At 33.7% G+C, this 12,600-nt stretch overlaps 1 protein-coding gene and 2 pseudogenes across 1 annotated transcript in view; 1 reads left to right on the top strand and 2 right to left on the bottom strand.

Annotated features, from left to right (window-relative positions):
• The window catches only part of LOC132701093 (semaphorin-2A), an 836,804-nt gene that overhangs the window by 159,183 nt on the left and 665,021 nt on the right, over window positions 1-12,600 (top strand). The window lies entirely within an intron of this gene.
• LOC132701178 (farnesol dehydrogenase-like) lies at window positions 5,428-6,722 on the bottom strand (annotated as a pseudogene).
• LOC132700846 (farnesol dehydrogenase-like) lies at window positions 10,114-11,553 on the bottom strand (annotated as a pseudogene).

The following is a 12,600-nucleotide window of genomic DNA, read 5'->3' as shown; positions in this document are numbered from 1 at the left end:
TAATAGAATGACGAGTTTAGTGAATGAAACTAATGTAACAGCGGCTTTGCTACAGGTAGTTTTAATAATAATTCAAAATAAATAAGAACTAAAAGCTCAGATTTTCACGAAATTATATATTATGACATGACAATTGTTTCGACAACACCGTGTCTTTATCAAGTGATCAAGATCTGAACTTTTAGTTCTTATTTATTTTGATAAATGGATTTTCATCAAGTAAAAGCCACCTCAGTTTATAATAATTATAGAGATGGACAGATAATTGAGATATTGATTATTCTCACACCAAATATTTTAACCAAACTTCGTCAGATAATAGGTATCCTTGTTCGCCCTTCGAAAGAGTCTAATCTCCAATATCGTCGTCATATCTTCGTACGTTTATATTAAAAGTGATTTTCATTTCACTATTTCTTCTTATACATAAGTGTGATGAAATCAAACTTATTGATTTCTTTTTTAAATTGTAATTAATTATTTATTCTCATTTATTACAGCTTCTTTACTTAATATTCTTCTTTCTTCCTTCTCTCTGGTGACCGAACAGCACCGCGTTGATCCTCGTGCCCAAGTGGGCATATAATTCTCTGTCTAATTTCGGTCATATTTGAACACATTTTAAGTATTTTTGCAATTTTGCATTTTTATAAAGCGCATTTTTACTATTCCGTTTCTCAACAACAAATTCAGAAACACTAGCCATCTTCAGGAACGAATTGTAACAATAAATCTTTTATTAAGACTTCTCTATCAGACTCCCTGAAAAAGTCACCCCTTATGACTCCAAAAAAAAACCAGGATTACCCCAGCAAAATGTCTACCTTCTTTGTTGAAACCCTGTACTGGGAAAACTGTCAATTTCGTACTTAATTCCTTTGACTTCATTGAACAATTAAAAAGCAGTTTCGACGTAGAATACGTATTTACCAAAGTCTCTATTCCTGAAACTCTCAACATCATTTCTAATCTATTAAAATCCGAGAATCTGGAACCAAACCTTCTCACCTTAATTGAAAAATGTTTGCCTGGAACATGTTTTTCTTATAACGGTCAAATTTTTGAACAAACGTCGGGAATTTCTATGGGTTCTCCAGTATCTCGAATATATTTATGGAAGCCACCAAAATTTTGGAGACGCTAGGTCGCTGATAGTGTTGTTATTTGGCCTCATGGTCAAGGGTCCCTGGTAGATTTTCTTAGACATTTAGAGTTTATACATCCTGACATAAGTTTTACCTCCCATTCTTAGATATTCCGAACAATAAAAAATTGTGTTTACAGAAAACCTAAGCACACACAGTCCGATACCTTAATGCATTATCAGAGTTATTGTTTTCATAATTTCTTATTTTTGGAATATTACTGGAATGTTTCTCAAGCAGCAAACTTTGACAATTTGTTTTAAAGACCAATAAAGTGTACCTAGAGACTGCCTTATACTCGAACATGTATGTGAAAGCTACTTGCTGAACTTAACTTACCACCGTTGTCCTTCCTTAAATTCAAAACAACGCTGTCCACATATTAAAACTTCTTAAGAAATTTAACTTCAAAAACCATATTTACTACTTGTCCAAAAATCTCTCAAAATTTTCGATCCGCCGAACACAAAATTCCGTTTGAGATACCAGGAATTTACAGCATTCCATGCGTATGCGGCAAAGAATGCATTGGAGAGACCACACGAAAAATATCAGCTAGACTTAAAGACAATGGAAGAGCCTTAAGACTACGACAAATGAACTCATCAACAGTTGCCGAACACAATGAAGAAACCGGACATAACATTTTATTCGATAAAACTAAAACTCTTGAATGTAATCAATTCTTCTACCAACGAAAAATACAAGAGTCTATAAAAACCTATAAGCAACCTAACAATCTTAACCGCGACTCAGGTCCGTACCTGTCACCAATATGGGAAACAGTCATCCGAGGCGATGTTTATGCCCCCATCTAGCTCGGTCCCCCTCAAACAACATATAAGCCGGTATGGTCTGTTCATAGATATAAGAAAGTGACCAAATGCTTTTGAATGGGATTATCCAAGGGTGGTCACAATGCAACAAGATTATTACCTAAAGTTTCGGAATTTAAATCCAGGTAATAGAAAATAATTTTATACCTACCTGTGTTTATTATTCTTTGGCTTGGTATACTACTTAGTTTAAGTTTATTAGTAATCATTCTTATTTCATGTGTAATACAGCGTGTGTTGAATCGTGTGCGAATTATGCAAAATATGTGCGAGTCTCATCTCAGGAGATGCTCCCGCCCAAATTTACAAAACACTATTCTATTGAAACTAAGAAAGTTATAAACAATGTTTATTTGACTCTCATTGAACGTGGTGCCCGCAAGCAAGCATCTTTGGAAGAAACGGCCACATTGACAAAAGTTCCAACATCAACTGTATGGAAAATTTCAGAGAGGAAAAAAAAGAAGCGATGCTGACATTTTCTCCAGTGTAGATGACTGTGATCAAGATATAATACGGCGTAAAATTTACCAGTTATACGAGGAACAAAGCGTGCCTACATTAGCTATCTTGAGTAGGAGGCTTGAAAAAAATGAAACCGGTGTTAAATGTGACTACCTTATGGAAGTGTATTCAACACATGGGTTTTAGATTAAAAAAAAATGACAATAAGCAAGTTTTAATGGAATCTTTTAGAATTCGGTAATAGCGACTGGAATATCTAGAAAAAAATAGTATTTACAAAGAACAACAAATTCCAATTGGATGAAAGCTAGTTCGACACTTATGATACCCCGGGAAAGGGTTGGGTTGACTCAACTGATAAGTGTAAAACAAACGCGCTATCAAAAGGAGGTAAAAGAATTACTATTTTGCATGCTAGCTCTAAAGATGGATGAATTCCAAATGGACTTTCTCCGTCTGCGAAAAATATTAAAGATTCTTCTCTGGATTACCATGAAGACATCATCGCTGATTTATTTCAAAGTTAGTTTAAAAACAAACTAGTTCCAAACATTCCTTCTAATAGCGTCATTGTAATGGACAATGCAAGTTATCACAGTAGACAGTTGACTAAAACCACTTCCTCGTGTGACACTAAAGCAACATTCCAAAACTACATGTATAATCACGACATTTATTTTCACGAAGAAGGAATACGTCTGTAATAATTATGAAAAAAATCTAGTGCATACAGTTTTAGGGCTTCCACCTTTGTTTGGCACCAACTGAAATCAGCCATTCGCCGTAACAATGTTTTCCCCGTGTTAACTCCAATGTCCTCAAACTTATAGAAACCTAAGTTTTTAGCATCCCTCCTCAAAGTTGGCAAATTCTGTTAAACATATAGAAAAAGCAGAACAATAATATTGCAAATAATATAGAACAAATAATAATTAGAACCGTAATTTAAGTAATTTAAGTAGTAATAAAAATAATTTGTAATTTTATTTTAGATTTAAACATAAATACATACATAAATAAATAAATATTGTTTAGTATCTTTCCCCCAAAGCCCCAAATAATTAAATTCAAGCAAAGTACCTACCTGTTTGGCCATATTTTATTCTTACAGCTTGCCCGTGTCTTTCCTTAATTCGTATCAGTTTGCCACTTTCTTATATCTATGAACAGACTTTAGAGAGTAAAATGGGTGATTGGCGAGACGTTAGCAAGTTCGACACATCAACCGACGCAGGAGGATCCAGAAGTTTTGTAAATTGTACCGTATTACATAATAAAAATGGGGTTTGGGGAGCTCTACAAAACTTGTAATGGCTCCCTCGAATAAAGAAACAGCCATAGGCAATTTTAGAACTAATACAAAGTGGGGTGACACATAACTTTGTCGTTATTATTTTGGGTAGTTACTTCCAATAATGTTTATTATATATAAATTAAATATGTACTTAGCAGACGAGTAAAGGTTTTTAGAATCTTTATTCAATAACTATCCAGGAAAAATGTCAAAAACGTTTTACTTTCCGGTATAATCCGACAATTTCTTATACAAATAACATGATTGTTAAATTATCCTTTAGTCAGGAGTTTGTTTCGACACTAGCAGGGTAGACCAGACGGAGTACCTAACACAGGACTAAATGAAAAAGTTTGTCAACGTCATGCATAGTATATTTTTTGCAACGGAACTCTATTAAATACACTCTTAATGACCTGGTGGTGCCGTCGGTGGGGGAAGCGACGAATCAGGATTACGGGGTTATATAATGAGCAGAAAAACTGTATAAGCATATTAGGTATATTCCTAAAAGAAAATTTACATATCCTTGGTAACTAAGATACGGTAACTGTAGGGAAGCTACTTCGACGAAAATGCATTTTTTACCTGGGTATCTATTGTATAGGGTCAGGTATTGTTGATTTTTATTTTTTTTTTGAGTTTTAAAAATATACCATGAAACTGCTTAGTAATAACTTCAATTTGTTTTATATATGTATTAAAAATTTCTAGCATTTGTCCAATAAAAAAAAAGTGCGGAATATTGCTCCCACAAACAAACAGACAAAGAGCAGTTAAAATAAACCTAAAAGTGGTCAGAAACAAGATTAAAACTGTTACAAAAAAGGAATAAAATAATATTGTCATGTTTTATCCCTTGCTACTAAGTTACTCAGCTATTCCATAACAATTCTTTTCAATACATATTAGTTAGTCGGTGAGGTGTACATAGAGACTGCCATATATCTGAACATGTATACAAACGTAAACAAATAATAATCTGAAGCCAGCAATGTCTTAAAATATCTGATGCCGTTATTCAAACTTATTAATTCTAGTTATTCTTGTACATCCATTCTCACGAAAATTGGGGTTTTGGCACGAATACAAAGCATAACATAACAGGATCCAACATAAACTTCTCTCCGATTGTTCTTTCTTCTTAACTCATCACATTAAAGTTACAGCTGAAGCGAACATTACCAAGTATCACTTGGTAAAACTTCAAATAAATTCAAAAGCAGAATTAAAAAATTATGACATATGGATTGTGCTTGCTTGGTTGTTTCAGATTATTATTTGTTTACTTTTGCTTACTTGTTCAGATATATGGCATTGTCTATGTAAACTGCACCAAGTGATAGGACTAATGTGTATTCAAAACAATTGTTATGGAATGTTTAAGTAATTTAGTAACAAACGATAAAACATGACAAGCTTACTTTATTCCTTCTTTTGTATTAGTTTTAAACTTGTTTCTGACCACCTTTAAGTTTATTTTAACTGCTCTTTGTCAAAATGTCATTTGGATTTTTTAATTTATAGTGTGTGGGAGCAATATTCCGCACCCTCTTTTTTAATTTTTAATACATATATAAAGGAAATTGAAGTTGTTACTAAGCAGTTTAATGATAGATTTTTAAGACACGGAAAAAAATAATGAAAATCAGCAACAATAACTTACCGTATACAATAGATACCCACGTAAAAAATGCATTAACCATTGCAAATATAACTACCGGGATTCGGTAATAATTGTTGCAGATTTTTTAATTGCTCTCAAAATTTCTCCCCTAACGGTTGGACTGTTACTTCAGAAACCTAAAAATATACATAAAACATTCAAATATCGCGTCAGTAAAATCTATTGATGTTAGATATTTGATGAAACATTATTTTTTTTTACCATATTCATTATTTATTCAGCCATAAAGACCAACCTTATTTATTTAATATAATGTCTCTCAAAAGTTGCACGTCAATTTCTAGTAATTTAAAAAAGTACTAAATATTATGAATAGCTTTTTATGTTACATTTACCTGTACATGTGGAGGTGTAGATAGCGCGTACACAACAGCGTCAGCTATATCTTCTAATCGAAGTCTACAGGACAGATCGACACCTTTTGCTTTCATTACCTCTCCAAAGCCGGTTTGAATAATTTCTGTATCTACGACTCCAGGACTAACACTCTAAGGAAAAGCAATGTTTTAGTTTGATAATCTCTTGTATCGTCTGACTAATATAGTTGTAAAGTAATATTAATCTATTACTAACAGTTATTTTGATTTTAAGTGTCTGAGTGTTTATCTCGTGTCTCAAGGTCTGCGCTAGCGCCGTAACGGCGAATTTGGTAGCGGGGTAAACATTGATAACAGGAGCGAATATGTTATTAGCTTTCATGTCTTTAATCGCCTCCCTTGTGGCAATGCAAAGACCAAGAACGTTCGTATCTGAAAGAAGGATTATATTGAGATTGTTTCAAATTACCGTTATGTAGATAGATACTGGTCCGAGATTTTCTCTAACCCATTTGAAAGCTTCTAAGATCTCTTCTTCCTTGGTTACATCACATTTTAGCACGTATAATTTTCCTTTTTCTCCTGATAATTTTTTGGAAAGTTCTTCAGTGGGCTCTTTTCTACGAGCTAATCCAGCAACCTAAAACCAAACTATTGAGAACGTAAGTTCGTTTCCTAACGATAATAATATTTTTCCCCTTAGTATTTGTTACCTGTTCTTTTTAATTCTGGGTTTCTCTATTTCATTTTTAATTTTTTTACTTCTTTATATTTTTTTTATCAATAAAGACCATTTATTATTATCAATTAGCAAGATATTGTCGACTTCCTATAAGTCCAATTTTTACTAATTCTTCTGCTACCGCATATCCAAATCCTGCGCTGGTTCCTGTCACCACGGCGACTTTGTCTACCCAACGGTCCATCGATAGTACCATTTTTAATGTGTTGCACTCTTCTGTTTGGAAATAAACGGAGACTAATGATTTTTATTTAAGATACTTATAGCACCCGTTGAAGATGTTTCACAGACAATTGAGTGGATAAGAAAAAGCGAAATTATTGGCAACCAATTGGCAGCTCGCCTTGAAAGTTAATTTTATTTCACAATGTATCATACCTGGTGTGTTAGACGTCTACACTTATTGATGTAAATAAAAAATAGGAAATATTAAATGAAGTCAACTGAATAAAAAAAAGAAAAAAAAACTGAAAAAGGAACAACGGTATTACCAGCGTTTAGCAACTTTCTTTTTTTTTATACTATTTATGCGAACTGTTATAACATTCGCATAAATGAGAATTATTTTTGTATGCACCCTGTATAAAGATCTCAAATTCAACTGCCTACCACTGGGGAAAGTAGAGAGATCATTTCTTCACAAATTTTCGGTTTTTTATACCAACACACAACATACAGCCACCCTTGTAGCTGAAATTTGTAGATTGATAAGATTATAGAAAAATATTTTGAAAAATAATAATCAAAATCATTAATTTCGGTCATAGTATTCTAGGGTAAAACCTTCGTGAATGATTGAGATTATTTTTTGCATTTGCCTTGCTTACAGAGGCAATAGACGTTAAATTTGCAAACAAAGAGGCTTGGTTCTCAGAAATGAGGAAAATGTAAGTGTATAATTGGTAAGTACCATATTTTCATTGATTTTTAGGCACTAGGTAAATACAGGGATAGAAAGCAAAACCGTTTTCCTATGCCATTTAACAAAAAGATATTTTATGGTACACCATTTGATGCATATTCGTTTTGGCCAATCATAGTTAGATGATTCGTTTCTCTCAATTTTAGGGATACTCTGTACACTTTATTTCGTTTGGTTGCTTTTTGTTCTTCGCACATCGTATCTTAAAGCTTTGGGTTTCGTGTTTTGCAACGAAATCTTCATCTTTAAGATTTCTTTTTTCATTTCTTATTTATTAGCAAATTTTCCTAGTTACTTAGTAACTTAGTTAATTTTTGAAATTCTCCAACATAAGTTCCTTACATTGATTTTTTAATCTTCAGATCTCCGTCGAAAGAGTAAAAAATCTAATACAGATTTCATTTTTTTGTTCCATGTAGATGCGATAGATTGCCGTTGATCATGCATTTACAACTCACACATTCTACGATAATGTAAAATATGTTGCAAACCATATTGTTATAGCAAATGTCTATTATACATCGTAATGCTGCCAAATCTTCATCTTTAAGATTTCTTTTTTCATTTCTTATTTATTAGCAAATTTTCCTAGTTACTTAGTAACTTAGTTAATTTTTGAATTTCTCCAACATAAGTTCCTTACATTGATTTTTTAATCTTCAGATCTCCGTCGAAAGAGTAAAAAATCTAATACAGATTTCATTTTTTTGTTCCATGTAGATGCGATAGATTGCCGTTGATCATGCATTTACAACTCACACATTCTACGATAATGTAAAATATGTTGCAAACCATATTGTTATAGCAAATGTCTATTATACATCGTAATGCTGCCACAAACCCGACTCAATAGGTTTCAAACTACGGTCAACCAAATACTCAAACATTGAAAAGCGTTTACAAATCAAAACTTGTCGTGTGAAGCTCGTGATGCAAACAAGGGCTTAAAACATTGTCTAATAAAATTATACCTGCAGTGCATCGTTTGACGATTAACTCAGAAAGCTTTGAGTGTTTTGTTTGTTTTTTTAAAAAAAGATAAAATGTACCTAGAACATGTATGTGAAAGCTATTTACAAAACCTCTGGATTCCTATTGCTTCGGTTGTTGATGAATCATACTTACTGAAGTTTCGCCAATCTTCACATTGGCTCATTCTGTTTACTGAAAACCTACATAGATAGACCTGTACCTGAATACATTGTCACATCACCATCAGGCCAAAAAATCATCGGTTATCAATTCTCTTGTTTACAGAGCGTAAAACTGTCTCAATCTTCCAAAAGCAATGAGTCTGAAAACAACCTCAGATTTGTCATTGTTGTCCTTCCTTAAATTCAAAGCAACACTGATCACATGTCAAAACTTCTTAAGAAATGTAAATTCAAAAACCATATTAACTACTTGTTTACAACATTCCATGCATATGCCGCAAAGAATACATTGGAGAGATCAGACGAAAAATATCATTCGAAAGCCTTAGGACTACGACAAATTAACGCATCAGCAGTTGCCGAACAAATTCACGAAACCAGACAAAATTTTATTCGAAAAAACTAAAACGCTTGCATGTAACAATCTTAGCCGCGACTCAGGTCCGTACCTGGCACCAATATGGGAGTCAGTCATCCGGGATGATGTTTATGTCCCTCATTTAGCTCCGCCCCCCTCAAACAACATATAAGCAGGTACAGAGTAAACGTTAGTAAAAGTTTGACACAACAACAACCGGCCCAAGAGGAATCCAGAACGGTGTTTGGGGAACAATACTTGAGCAATACAGAGCACAGGCAATTTTAGAATTAATACAAAGTGCGTTATTCTTTTGGGCCGTTACGTCCAATAATGTGGTTATAAATACATTAATTAATTAATGTACTTAGCAGACGAGTAATGGTTTTTAGAATTTTGATTCAATAACTACAAATATAACCAGCAAAAATCTCAAAAACGTTATAGCACGAATATAGGAAAGGTGCGAATAATTGACAGTTAAATGTCCCCGACAGTAAACTCAATGAATTTCTAGTATAATCCCACAATTTCTAATATATTTATAATTGTACAAATAACACGTTTTTTAAAAGACCCATGCCTGACAAACGTCAGACTAGCATCAGGTTTTCATCGAATACTTCCGAAGGCTGCGAAACTGGTAACTAAAGTACCCCAAAAGATTGAAGTGGCTCCGGACATGTTATATCAGTGCATATTTGGGTAGTTTAAACTAGAGAAAATCTAATTTAACATCTTCTATTTAACAGTTGCAATTGTCAAAATTGAACTCAAGCATAATATTTTGTTTTATATTCTTCCGGATATTCGATAACGTGTACATGTAAATAATTTATACTTATTTTATATTTATTTTTGTTTTTTTTATATAGCGCAAAAATTAATTAATATGTCTGATAATTACCGAGGTTCAAATTGTAATATGATATGTTCTTTGGCAAATTTTCCTCTTGGTATTCTGGCTAAAATCTTGTATAGATATACATGTTCAAAAATATTACCGCTTCACTCTGAGCTTGAACATATTTTGTTGCTCCCTTACAGTTCAACTAATTGGGGCGATATCAGAGTAAAACAACTGGCGAGTAGCTGATAATAATATATGTATTAAATAACGTTATGGTAAAATGATTTTTACTACTTCTAACTCTTCACTTTATTTTATTAATATACATATACATCTGCCCAAAGATATTGAATCTAAAAATATCATCAGCCTATTTACGGTACTCTGTCTAAAGTTCAGTGAAATAATTATTAGTAATTATGAATATTAAAACAAAAGGCGGTGGCACTTGGTAATAGCAGTTCTGGAGTTTAATGTTGCTTTCAAAACTTCTCTCCTACTGGTTGGACTGTTAACTCGGAAACCTAAAAATATATGCAAAACATTTTTATCTTAAAAGAACGAATTTCAGATTTTCTCTTTTTTTTTTCGATTGCCAGTTTATAAAAATTCCACCCAAGGAGCTCACCTGGACATGTGGAGGTGTCGATAGAGCGTATACAACAGCATCAGCAATATCTCCAGATCTGAGTGCATGTTTTAAATCTAAGGCGTCTCCAAAACTAGCCTCAGAACTTCCGGTATCTACCAGTCCAGGACTAACACTCTATGAGCAAGGAAGATTTATTTTTATAGTTCTAGTTTAATACCTAGACTTTCTTTTAAATTACATTAGTTAAACACATGTTATCAAATAAATATGTGATGTAACAATTGTTTATATAAATTTGGCACTAACCGTTATTTTAATTTTAAGATTCTGTCTGTTTATCTGGTGCCTCAATGTCTCCGCCAGTGCAGTAACGGCAAATTTGCTAGCGGGATAAACGTTCGCAATAGGAATGAATACGACTCTTTGACCTGTGATACTGTTCATGTGAATTATATGACCATCGAAGTTATTCACCTTCATGTCTTTAATCGCTTCCCTTGTTGCAATACAAAGACCAAGAACGTTGGTGTCTGAAAGAAAGACTGATTCGAACTTGATTCAAATGGTCAGTACCTTTGAGTCCACAATTGGTTGATAGTTACAGTACCCAATAAAGTTTTTCATTTTTTGGAATCGCCATCTATCAGAGTAGTGGCCTGCCCTAGGCCGGCGTTGTTCACAAGGATAGATACCGGTCCAAGATTTTCTCTGACCCACGCGAAAGCTTCCAAGATGTCTTCCTCTTTGGTTATATCACATTTTACAGCGTACAATTTTCCTTTCTCAGCTGATAATTTTTTAGACAGCTCTTCAGTGCGCTCTTTTCTGCGGGCAAACCCAGCAACTTAAAAAAGTAAAAAAGCAACCTATTGAAAACGTAGGTCCGTATTTAACAACAATGTTTCGTTTATCAAGATATTTTCCACTTACTATAAGTCCATTTTTTACTAATTCTTCTGCTATCGCATATCCAATTCCTGCGCTGGTCCCTGTCACAACGGCGACCTTGCCTACCCAACGGTCCATCGATAGCACCATTTTTAATTTGATTGACTTGCTAACACACGCGCTAACGCACTTTATTTGAAATATTTATAATACCCGTTAAAGATGAATAGTAGATAATTGATAGGTTCAGTAGATATCTGTTGATGACAACGCGATACCCCTTTCAAGCAACCTTCCGGCCTTGGAATTTTGAAGAAGATTTTTATTCAATATTATTTATAGACGGTGCGTTATTTAGTCTACATTGCTTGATACATATAAAAACAAGTTTTTGTATAATCTAAAAACCACCCTTTATTTGCACCAATTAAACTAAAATACTATAGAGCGAAACTTTCACCAGAGTCTCTCAATACGGTCATATTCGTCCGCATGTTCATTCGATATTATTGCCAACGAAGAGTCAAGCGAGGAGATAAGCCCGAATTCGAAATACAATAAAAGCTACAAAACGCGATCAGCCAGTTATAGATTTCCCATTAGTTTTCACGCCAACTCGCCGGATATAGACCTCAACTTTCCGGCTGCCTTCTAACTTTCACCTTCATTCGGGGGCAGAGGACGATATAATTTCGGACCCGTTGTTTTATTTATTTATTTATTTATATCTTGGTTTGTTAGAGTACTAAAACTAAATAATTTAGTTCCAACATCCGTTTGTAGATGTTCCAATAAAAAAAATTGGGAACCGGATGCAAAATAAGACAAGAAACAAAAAGCGAAGAAAAAATAAAAAGGAAAAGCAAGGTATTATTTAGAAAAATGGTGCTTAACAGCCTCTCTCAGTCCACGGGGATAGAAAAAGGAGATGACATTCGGAAATGAATGATACATCTTGTAAAAAGTGTCCCAGTATTCATCTTCACATCTTCAATCCATAACCAACGGAAGGCAGGTTAATTAAATACAGTCCTTATAATATAGGAGTGCCGTTGGTATGGGATGCGACGATTCGGGATTACGGGGTTATATAAAGAGCAGGAAAACTGTATATATATATAAGTAAAACAAAGTTTATCAATCCTCGGTAACGAAGATAACGATAACTGTAGGGAAGCAACTTCGACGAAACTGCCCTGCACTCGAAATGCCTTGAAATATCGACCTGATGCTGCTGTTCAAAGTTATTAATTCCAGTTGCTCCCATTCGTCCATTCTGTTGAAAATTGGGATTTTGGCACGAATACAAAGCATAACATAACATGATCCAACATATCGATTATTTTTTCT

Source organism: Cylas formicarius, unplaced genomic scaffold (genome assembly GCF_029955315.1).
Source record: "Cylas formicarius isolate icCylForm1 unplaced genomic scaffold, icCylForm1.1 PGA_scaffold_4__25_contigs__length_36172078, whole genome shotgun sequence".
Taxonomy (NCBI): Eukaryota; Metazoa; Arthropoda; class Insecta; order Coleoptera; family Brentidae; genus Cylas; species Cylas formicarius.
This window is presented reverse-complemented; position numbering and strand designations above follow the sequence as displayed.